Below are 12,624 nucleotides of genomic sequence, written 5' to 3' on the forward strand. Positions count from 1 at the left end.
ACAACCTCCCCCGCTTCCCAAAAGCGGATCCAACTTTCGCCAAGAGGGGAGGGGGGGGGGTGTTGCACCAACAAATGTTATAACGCCCACAAATGTAATAACGCCCACAAATGTTATGACACCCACAAATGTAATATCACTTTACCACAAAATGTAATAATTTTTGATTGCCCACAAATGTAATAATGACTTTACCCACAAATGTAATAAATTTGAAGGGATTTTTGGCGAATCCGTTCTGAACTAAAATCCTATAGTAATGCGTTCATATAACACAAAGTGTAAAGTCTTTGTTGGAGATTAGTCCAAAGTCTTTTTCATGACCAGGTTGTTTCAAAAACTATTTTTTAAGTCCAAAGTCTTTTTTGCAGACCCGGTTGTTTAAAAAATTATGATATAAGTCTAAAGTCTTTTTCCAGACCCGGTTATTTCAAAAACTATAATATAAGTCCAATTTAAGATACGATAATGATTTTCCAGTAGAATAAAATGTTGTCGTTGTTGTTCGCTTGGATTTTGAGGCGCATGTCATTCAGATATGAATATTTACGCATTCTCGATTCTCATAAAAATGAGAATCGAGCGTAGTCTTTTCTCCACACCCAGTTAATTAAGACTGGTGGAATTACTGTCTTTGTTGTTGTTTCTACTTACATGGCTTATATTGTGGATTTATGCGCTAAGAGTAAATTGAGAATCAAGCATAGTCTTTTCTCCAGACCCAGTAACTTAAAACTAAACCTTATAGTAATGCGTTCATATAGCACAAAAGTCCAAAGTCTTTTTCCAGACCCAGTTGTTTAAAGAATTATGATATAAGTCCAAAGTCTTTTTTCCAGACCTGGTTATGTCAAAAATTATAATATAAGTCCAAACTAAGATACGATAATGATATTCCAGTGGAATAAAAATGAAAATCGAACGTAGTCTTTTCTCCAGACCCAGTTAATTAAGACCGGTAGAATTAATGTCTTTGTTGATGTTTCAACTTATATGGCTTATATTGTGAATATATGCGATAAGAGTAAATCGAGAATCAAGCGTAGTCTTTTCTCCAGACCTGGTTACTTAAAACTAATAACTAAAACCCTAATGTCTTCATATAGCACAAAAGTGCAGTCTTTTTTCCAGAGCCGGTTAATTAAAAATTTACAATATAAGTCTAAACTAAGATACAATAACGATATTCCAGTGGAATAAAAATGAGAATCGAGCTTAGTCTTTTCTCCACACCCAGTTAATTAAGACTGGTGGAATTACTGTCTTTGTTGTTGTTTCAACTTACATGGCTTATATTGTGGATATATGCGCTAAGAGTAAATTGAGAATCAAGCGTAGTCTTTTCTCCAGACCCGGTTACTTAAAACTAAAAACTAAACCCTATAGTAATGCGTTCATATAGCACAAAAGTGCAAAGTCTTTTTTCCAGACCCGGTTAATTCAAGAATTGAAATATAAGTCCAAAGTCTTTTTTCCAGACCCAGTTGTTAAACAAATTATAAGATATGTCCAAAGTCTTTTTTCAGACCCGGGTATTTCAAAAATTATAATATAAGTCCAAACTAAGATACGATAATGATATTCCAGTGGAATAAAAATGAGAATCGAGCTTAGTCTTTTCTCCAGACCCAGTTAATGAAGACTGGTGGAATTAATGTCTGTAGTTGTTTCAACTTATTTGGTGTATTATTGTGAATACATGCGCTAAGAGTAAATTGAGAATCAAGCGTAGTCTTTTTTCCAGACCCGGTTAATTAAAAAAATGAAATATAAGTCCAAAGTCTTTTTTCCAGACCCAGTTGTTAAACAAATTATACGATATGTCCAAAGTCTTTTTTCAGACCCGGGTATTCCAAAAATTATAATATAGGTCCAATCTAAGTTACGATAATGATATTCCAGTGGAATTAAAATTGAGAATCGAGCTTAGTCTTTTTTCCAGACCCAGTATATGAAGACTGGTGGAATTAATGTCTGTAGTTGTTTCAACTTATTTGGTGTATTATTGTGAATATATGCGCTAAGAGTAAATTGAGAATCAAGCATATTCTTGACCTGGTTACTTAAAACTAAAAACTAAACCCTATAGTAAGCGTTCATGTAGCACAAAAATGCAAAGTCTTTTCTCTCGACCGGTTAATTAAAACTAGAAACTAAACCCTATACTAATGCATTCATATAGCGCAAAAATATTTCTCCGGGTCATTTAAAACATTCATCAAATCTCTTAAAAAAGATTACACAATCTATTGATGTTATAAACATTCATCCAGACCAGATTATTTAAAAATAAGAAATGATTGAAAAAAAAAGATCCTCCACAACCTCCCCCCCTTCCCAAAAGCGGATCCAACTTTCGCCAAGAGGGGGGGGGGGGTGTTGCACCAACAAATGTTATAACGCCCACAAATGTAATAACGCCCACAAATGTTATAACGCCCACAAATGTAATATCACTTTACCACAAAATGTAATAATTTTTGATTGCCCACAAATGTAATAATGACTTTACCCACAAATGTAATAAATTTGAAGGGATTTTTGGCGAATCCGTTCTGAACTAAAATCCTATAGTAATGCGTTCATATAACACAAAGTGTAAAGTCTTTGTGGAGATTAGTCCAAAGTCTTTTTCCTGACCAGGTTGTTTCAAAAACTATTTTTTAAGTCCAAAGTCTTTTTTCCAGACCTGGTTGTTTAAAAAATTATGATATAAGTCTAAAGTCTTTTTCCAGACCCAGTTATTTCAAAAATTATAATATAAGTCCAATTTAAGATACGATAATGATATTCCAGTGGAATAAAATGTTGTAGTTGTTGTTCGCTTGGATTTTGAGGCGCATGTCATTCAGATATGAATATTTACGCATTCTCAGTTGTTAAACAAATTATAAACTACGTCCAAAGTCTTTTTTCAGACCCAGGTATTTCAAAAATTATAATATAAGTCCAAACTAAGATACGATAATGATATTCCAGTGGAATAAAAATGAGAATCGAGCTTAGTCTTTTCTCCAGACCCAGTTAATGAAGACTGGTGGAATTAATGTCTGTAGTTGTTTCAACTTATTTGGTGTATTATTGTGAATACATGCGCTAAGAGTAAATTGAGAATCAAGCGTAGTCTTTTTTCCAGACCCGGTTAATTAAAAAATTGAAATATAAGTCCAAAGTCTTTTTTCCAGACCCAGTTGTTAAACAAATTATACGATATGTCCAAAGTCTTTTTTCAGACCCGGGTATTTCAAAAATTATAATATAAGTCCAATCTAAGTTACGATAATGATATTCCAGTGGAATTAAAATTGAGAATCGAGCTTAGTCTTTTTTCCAGACCCAGTATATGAAGACTGGTGGAATTAATGTCTGTAGTTGTTTCAACTTATTTGGTGTATTATTGTGAATATATGCGCTAAGAGTAAATTGAGAATCAAGCGTAATCTTGACCTGGTTACTTAAAACTAAAAACTAAACCCTATAGTAAGCGTTCATGTAGCACAAAAATGCAAAGTCTTTTCTCTCGACCCGGTTACTTAAAACTAAAAACTAAACCCTATACTAATGCATTCATATAGCGCAAAAATATTTCTCCGGTCATTTAAAACATTCATCAAATCTCTCAAAAAAGATTACACATTCTATTGATGTTATAGACATTCATCCAGACCAGATTATTTAAAAATAAGAAATGATTTGAAAAAAAAGATCCTCCACTCTTGGTAATGTTGAATTCCATGAAAATATAGCATAGTCTTTCCTCCAAACCCAGTTATTCAAAATTATGAATCACATGTACATTTTCAAAACAGTATAAAGACCCCATAATCTTATTAATGCTGGATAACATGGACATATACATGTAGCGTAGTCTTTCAGCCCGAACCAGTTTTATTTTTCAAAATTACGCTATTAGTAATAATAAAAAAAATCATAATCTAAGACTAAACAATCCTTTTACCTAAGAAATGTTTTAAAAAGAAGTTTAGAGCGTTGTCTTTAGTCCAGGCCTAATCCTTAAAACAAATACGCAAAAAAATCTAACATAAGACCCTATCATATTCTTATTCTTGTGGAATAACGCAAGTTTTAAAACGTTTTCTTTTCTCCAGACCCGGCTATTTAAAAAACGAATTTACAAAACTTCAAATCTAAAACCAATCTTCCAAAGTTACACCCAGTAAAAAAATATGTCTTTACCCCACACCCAGTTTTTTTTAATTATACTAAGACCCCAACAAAACATTGCAAAAATGCATGGGTAAAGCAAACATCCTTCCTCCAGACTTGGTGGTTAATATTTGAAAAATTGAAATAGTTTTTACAAATATTCTAAAACGAAGACCCAATATTCTGATTACTTTCTTCAAGACCCGGTTATTTAAAAGATAAACAAATATTGAAAAAGAATCACAGCTAAGACCAATCTTCAAAAGTAAACCCAGTAAAAATGCTTAGGCTTTGAGTTATGTCTTTACCCCTCACTCAGTTCTCTTAAAAATACAAATTAAGGGAAAAATTTATCTTAAAACTTAGACCCCAACATCTTCTAAACTATAAAACCCTTGTGATAACGCATACTTAATTTGACCAGACCAGCTTATTAAAAAAAAAAACAGAACAACAAAACAAACATTTAAAATTAAAACCCTCTTCCAGCCTAATATCCTGTAATATATAATGTATTTAAACACTCACTTTTTCTTCAGGCAAAGAAATTTATACTTAATAAAAGCAATCAAAACTTACACTCTAAAAAATGAAGTGCTAATTCAGCTCTTAAAGAGCGTGTATAGTGACTGCACTTCGGAGGGCTGATTTTTCTCGTTCAAATTTGAACTAGACAAATCAACACTCCGAAGTGCAGTCACTATACACGCTCTTTAAGAGCTGAATTAGCACTTCATTTTTTAGAGTGTAGAGCCCGGGGAGTATTTCATGAAAGGAGTTGTCTGACGTTAAATCCGACAAGTCCCATTTTATCCAACACTAACCATGGGAGCTCTGCATCTTCGCCAATCAACATCAAGGTCGGACATAAATGTTGATGAAATACTCCCACAATCATCTTATTCATGTTGAACAGGCACGAGAATAAGATTGAGTCTTACACTCTAAAAAAATGAAGTGCTAATTCAGCTCTTAAAGAGCGTGTATAGTGACTGCACTTCGGAGTGCTGATTTGTCTAGTTCAAATTTCAACGAGAAAAATCAGCACTCCGAAGTGCAGTCACTATACACGCTCTTTAAGAGCTGAATTAGCACTTCATTTTTTAGAGTGTAGTTATGAAGATTTCATTTATCTTATATTTGAATATGACAAGGTCTGGAATAAAGAAAACTCTCAAAACTTTTATTTATTGAAGGTTATTAGTTTGAAGGATAGTTGGATTTTAGATTCTGCTGTTCTTTTTTAAAATAATTTTTGTTATTTTGAAATAATTGGGTCTGGAGAAAGACTACACCATATTTCCATGCTATTCAATGTTGATAAGATTACAGTGTCTTCGTTTTGTTGTAGGTTGTTGTTGTGTTTTTTTATTATTTTTATAATGGGTCTGGAGGAAAGACCACGCTATATTTCTATGTTACTCAACATAAATAGGATCTTGGGTCTTTGTTCGCTTTTTCTTTCTTTTTTTATTATTATTAATTTATTATTAATATTATTTATCATGTGTTCTTTGAAAGATCTGGGTCTGGATTAAAGACTATGCTACATTTCCATGTTATTAAACATTGATAAGAGGGTTTGGTTACTTTTTGCCTGATTCCACCAGTTTTAAAAAACTGGGACTGGAGGAAAGACTATGCTCGATTCTCATTTTTATTCCAGTAGAATATCATTATCGTATGTCAGTTTGGACCTATATTATATTTTTTTTAAATAAACAGGTCTGGAAAAAAGACTTTGGACTTATATAATAAGTTTTTTAAACAACTGGGTCTGGAAAAAAGACTTTGGACTGATATTGTAATTTTTGAATTAGCCGGGTCTGGAAATAAGACTTTGGACTTACATAATAATTTTTGAAACAACCAGGTATGGAAAAAAGACTTTAGACTGATAGCATATTTTTTCAATTAACCGGGTCTGGAAGACGTTGGACTTATATAATAGTTTTTTTGTGTAACTGGGTCTGGAAAAAAAGACTTTGGACTTATATATTTTTTTAATTAACTAGGTCTGGAAAAAAGACTTTGGACTGATATTATTATTTTTTAATTAACCGGGTCTGGAAAAAAACAAATGGACTTATACAATATTTTTTTTAACAACTGGGTCTGAAAAAAGACTTTGAACTGATATTATAATTTTGGAATTAACTGGGTCTGGAAGAAAAGACTTTGGACTCATATAACAATTTAAAAAAAACTGGGTCTGGAAAAAAAGACTTTGGACTTATATACTAGTTTTTGAAACAACCGGGTCTGGAAAAAAGACTTTGGACTTATCCCCAAGAAAGACTTTGCACTTTTGTGCTATATGAATGTATTCCTATAGGATTTTAGTTTAGAACAGATTCGTCAAAAATCCCTTCAAATTTATTACATTTGTGGGTAAAGTCATTATTACATTTGTGGGCGATCAAAAATTATTACATTTGTGGGTAAAGTGCATTATTACATTTGTGGGCGAAATTATTACATTTGTGGGTAAAGTGTTATTACATTTGTGGGCGTTATTACATTTGTGGGCGATTATTACATTTGTGGGTGTAACAGGGGGGCGATTTGTTTTTTCCACAAATAATATCCCAGATCGGCAGCAAAAAGTTTATTTTTGTTTGTTTCTTTGAAGGGGTATTTTCCTAATAGCTAATAATTAGCTTTTTACTTGTTCATAATAATATATATATATTCATACTTATTGATATTAAGTTAATATGTCATGATATTGTAGCCGAACCGACTTTCTATCCTGACGAGCTGGTTCGTTTAGGTATCAATATACAACCAGTTGGTGAAAAGTCCGTCTTCTTCACTTCTGACTCTTTGCTCCTTTTCAGTAACTTAGATTAAATCTCATGGATTTCAACATCTCCGTCATTCCGTATCGTTATTATCACAATCATTCCAGTAATCAGTAACTGCGTAATTTCAGTGTTTCGATATCTTAATAATTTCAGTATCCTCGCTCATCTCAGTATTCTAAGTATTCTCAGTATCTCAGTAAAGTCCGTATCCTAGTTAAGTCAGCATTTTCCGTTTCTCACTTCTTCTAGTCTGTTCTCATGTTTTTCCAACCAGGCATACTTGTATTGTAGCTTCGTACAACAAAATAACGACAAGCAGAAAAAGGACCATTCAGTTCTTTTGTCTTTACCGAGGAGAAATGAAGCTCATTCTGTCGCATCAGGCTCCAATATAAATTGAACAGAATTTCGTTCTGAATCCTCATACTACTAAGCATACCACCTGGCTTATAATCGAGTATAGAGCTCGATTATGCTCAACGATTTTAGGAGGGAGATTGTCAGGCCGTAAAATTAAACCATCTTTTAAAACTAGTTAAAGTCATGAAATACATCCTTTTAACAACAACTATGGTAATTGTCACTGCTATTTATTCCCAAACAGTAAAGAACAATTAAAATTACATATCTAATATAATCATACAGATGTAAACATCGTTATTTCTCAACAAACAGTGTTTATATACATTTTTTAAAGATTTTTTTGTTGTTTTGTAATAGTATTTATTAATCATACAGTTCAATACAAATCATCGTAAAAATACTCATGGTATTAACATAATCATATACAATGGATAAATTCAATAACAAAAATTAACCATTTATAACCAATATCAATTCACAAATCATACAATAGTTATGTAGAAAAAATGTATTACTCAACATTGATTAAACTGAATGATATTTACAAAAAAAAAAATGGAAAAGGGTTCGAGTGAACCCCTAACCCCCCTACACACAGAAGAGACATAAAATAATTAGACAGTACAGCAAAAAAATACAAAAACAAAGAAAAGCAGAAGGAAGGAAAATAAAGAGAGAAAAAAAAGAGAAAAAAAAGAAAGAAAGAAAGAAAGAAAGGAAAGAAGTAACAAGCAAAGTAATAAAAAGAGGACAGTCTACAGTGACAGACAGACCAGCCCACCCCGCACGTGTGGAAACCGGGCAAAGCCATCCCTCTCTCATCCTTCTTAATTGTTTTTTAGGTGTGTCCACGTGTTATAATGATGTGTTAATGTTTTTTCGCTCTTTAGCAATTTTCTTTTCTTCTTCTTTACTTTTAAAAAGCTTTACTTGAATCTCTTCGGCAGTTGGTAGTTTATGATTCCCCCTACCGTGATATATTAAAAATTTGATAAGTAAAATGATATGATTTAATAATTGTCTATTTTCTGATGTCTCGTCTAATCCAACATGGATATCCTTCATTACGAATACAGTGCGTTAAACATTCTATACAAAGTATAAAAAGGTAAGGGGAGAGGGGATCCCCTTGTCTTAGCCCCCTCTCGATTGCAAAATAACCGGTCGATTTTCCCCCATTAAAGACACAACTCAGCGAGTTAGTGTAAAGAACGTTAACCCATTTACTAAAAATTGGCCCAAAACCAAACGATTTAAGCACCCTTTGGAGGAAGGAATGTGAAATTGAGTTGACCGCCTTTTCAAAATCGATTGCAACTAAGCATCCTGGTTTATTAAAATTTGATGTATGAAAAATCATATCGTTTATTATTCTTACAGCATCGCCAATATTCCTATTATTTAAGTAACCTACTTGGTCGCCAGACACGATATTATCCAAACTGGTCTTAATTCTTTTCGAAAGTATTTTGGTTAGGATTTTATAATCAACATTAAGCAAGGAAAACCGGTCTATAATTGCTGATAAACATCGGATCTCTACCTTCCTTATGTATAATTGTAATTATTGCTTATTTTTGTGACGGTGACAATTATTTATATTTCATAGCATCATTAAAAGCATTTAAGACTAGGTCACCTATTACTTGCCAAAATGTAATATAAAACTCGACTTTTAAACCGTCATTTCCTGGTGATTTATTTAGTTGCATTTCTTTTAAAATTTCAATACAATCCCCCTGGTTTATTTTCACTTCGCAAGAATCTTTTGGTTTTCGCTTAATTTTGGTAAGTTACTAGGAAAAAATAATCACCAGGTTCTACCTCTCCTTTAGAATATAAACAAGAATAAAATTCTACAAAATACTACATAATCGATTACAAACGATTACTGAATCTCCCTATGCAGCTATTCAATTCAAATTCAAATTCAATTCAATTCAAATTTATTTTCATTCTTCAAAATGATACAAATAAGTACAAGATAGATTGATTCAATTTAAATAAAAAATAGCATGAACACAATTTAATATTGGAAGAAAAAAATACATATTTGCAAGTAACCTAAATATAAATTAACATACATGTCAAATTAAATCAATATAATCAATATTATTAGATATAATTGAATCAATGCAATTATATATCATAAGAAGAATGGAGGGGTCCACTGAAAAGCAAAGCTTGTATAATGTGGACCCCTCAAAAAATAGATACAAGGAATATAGAAATATACGTAAAGTAATACATGAAGATAACGAAAAGGCAAGTAATAATAGTAAATAACACGAAACAACACAACACATGAACATGAGGTGGACAATAGTACGATAACAACTGCCTAGAATATAGAAAGAAAATAGAGATAGGGAGAGGGATGCAAAGCTAATTTGCTGCATATAATTATATTATGTCTACACATACATACACATCAATACACGCACACACACACACACACACATATACATATATATACACATACATACACATACACACATTACACATATACATACACACACACACATCCCTCCATACACACATATACAAATACACCATTACACACGCACACATACACACACACGTACAATATAAAAGGTACAGTATAATGTGTAGACAAGCTATAACTTTATATTTCAAATTTTATGTCTAACTGGAAAAAAAATAAAATAAAAAATAATAATAAGGCTTTATGTTCTGTATAAACATAGATTAGCAAAAAATGATACAAAATTTTAGTTTAAACAGTGAATATAATTCATAAGGAAATAAGGAGCATAAATTTTAATTTGTTTTTAAAGGACAGTAAAGAACGGGCATCTTTAATCTCATCGCCAAGGGAGTTCCAAAATCTTGGACCTGTATATAAATAAGTATTTTGTGCTAGATGCGTTCTGAGGAGGGGCAAGTGATATTCATTTGACTGCCTGGTGGGATAGTTATGGAGGGATTGGTTTTGGTGAAACATAGAGTCAAATATGCGTGGCAACGAATTATTTTTGTATCTATACATGAATTGACCTAATTGAAATAAATATAATTTTTTTATTTTCATGATTTTATGTTCCAGGAACAATTGATCTGTATGAGAACGAACTGGTGCATTACATATAATTCGGAGTGTTTTCTTTTGTAAAATTAATATTTTGTCCAATAAAGAATTATGGGTATTTCCCCATGCTAATATTCCATAATTAAGGTACGGTAAAATTAAGGAGGAATATAACATGAGTAATGTGACCGGAGGAAAATAGTGTTTTAACTTATTAATTATACCAATATTACGAGATAATATTTTGCTCACATGAAGAACGTGGGGTTTCCAAGAAAGTTTATTATCAACTATAATTCCTAAAAAATTAATTTGGGAAACATATTGTAAAGGTGTATCATCAAAGATAATGTCAGAAGGTAAAGATTCAATAGAATTACTAAATATCATATATTTGGTTTTGTTTAAATTAAGAGATAGTTTATTGGCAAATATTGGAAAATATGATGGGTAATATATTTTTTATCTTTAAAACAAGATGGCTATGTAACTAGATAACAGCTGCAAGCAAGAAGCGTAGAAAGTTGAACATTGTAGAAAGTTGTGTTCTGTCTGAAGGATTGAGTGATCATAGTCTTGTTTATTTTGTTAGGAAATTACATAGACCAAAGATTAAACCGAAAACTGTAATCTTTCGTAATTTCAAGAGATTTGACACACAGTGTTTCTTGGAAGATCTTTCCAAGACTGATTTAGGGAGGCAACTCCAGACACAGGATGTTAACTTCATGTGGAGCGCATGGAAACAAGAGTTTGTAGAATCTTGTGATAGAAATGCTCCAGTAGTAACTATGAGAGTAAGAGGGCAAAAAACACCTTGGGTAAATGATAAGTATATCCAATTATCATAATTATGAACGGGATAGGCTAAAACGAAGGGCCGAAGCTAGTGGACTGAGTATCCATTGGCAACAATATCGCTTTTGTGGGAATCATATCAATAACTATAGACATGTTTTAAAGAAGGATTACAATGTAACTAATATAATTGAGCATAAACGAGACCCCGCTCAACTGTGGAAAATATTGAAAGGTCTCAGTGGCAGTAATTTCCAATCTTCCATCGAAAGTCTTAGAGTAAATGATGAGTACATTCATGAACCACTCGAGATAGCAAACGTACTAAACCATTCATTCGCAAATTTTGGTGTTATATCTGAGGGTGCCCTACAACATTATGATGTCGGTAACTTGCATCAAGTTGTTTGTAAACATAATTTTTCATTCACGGACATCAACTCTCAGCGTGTAATAGAGATTCTGAAAGCACTGGATATTAAAAAGGCAAAAGGAATAGATGGTTTGGACCCTAAATTGCTCAAAGAAGCCGCCCCAATTATATCTGAACAATTGACTCAGATTTTCAATGTCTCTCTTCAAACCGGGCTAATACCAAATGAATGGAAGACTGTTAAAGTCACACCTATATACAAAAGTGGTGATAAACAAGATCCAAATAATTATCGTCCAATATCTATTATTCCCATCATAATGAAGGTTTTTGAAAGAGTGGTTCATGATCAACTCCATGCCCATTTTAGTGATAATGATCTGTTTGTAAAACAGCAATCTGGTTTTTAGGAAAAACCACTCAACGAATACTGTACTTACCTATTTTTCTGATTATCTTCTGAAGCAAATAGACCATGGTTGTCTAACAGGTGTCGTGTATCTTGACCTAAAAAAGGCCTTTGACTCTGTCAATCATGAATTGTTGCTAAAGAAACTTCCCTTCTATGGTATTAAAGGAAGAGAGCTTACCTGGATTTAATCATACTTATCTGGAAGAACCAAACGTACATTTGTCAAAGGAACCTTGTCTGACATTACTAATGTCAAGATGGCGTTCCGCAAGGTTCGATTATCGGACCTCTGTTGTTTTCAATTATGGGGAATGATTTACCTAGCATTCTAGATAAGTGTCACATTATGATGTATGCTGATGACACTATACTGTTTTATAGTGCTGAAAATATCAATGATATTGAATTAGTATTAACCCTATCTAGGCCGGGGTATTTTGGGGGTTCGTATGGCCGGGGGGGGGGGGGGCTCCCAGGCCCCCCTTAAGATCTCGGCCGTCGACCGTGCGATCGCGCCGAAAATTGGCACGCGGGTTGCCTAGGAGATAATCTACAAGATTGTGTAGTAATTTTTTCCATGCGAATTGCTATTAAGTGATTATGCTAATTTATGCGTAATTAGTTTGCAAAATCATTCTTTTTCCTCTAACTCCTT

This window comes from Lytechinus variegatus, chromosome 4, assembly GCF_018143015.1.
Source record: "Lytechinus variegatus isolate NC3 chromosome 4, Lvar_3.0, whole genome shotgun sequence".
Lineage (NCBI taxonomy): Eukaryota > Metazoa > Echinodermata > Echinoidea > Temnopleuroida > Toxopneustidae > Lytechinus > Lytechinus variegatus.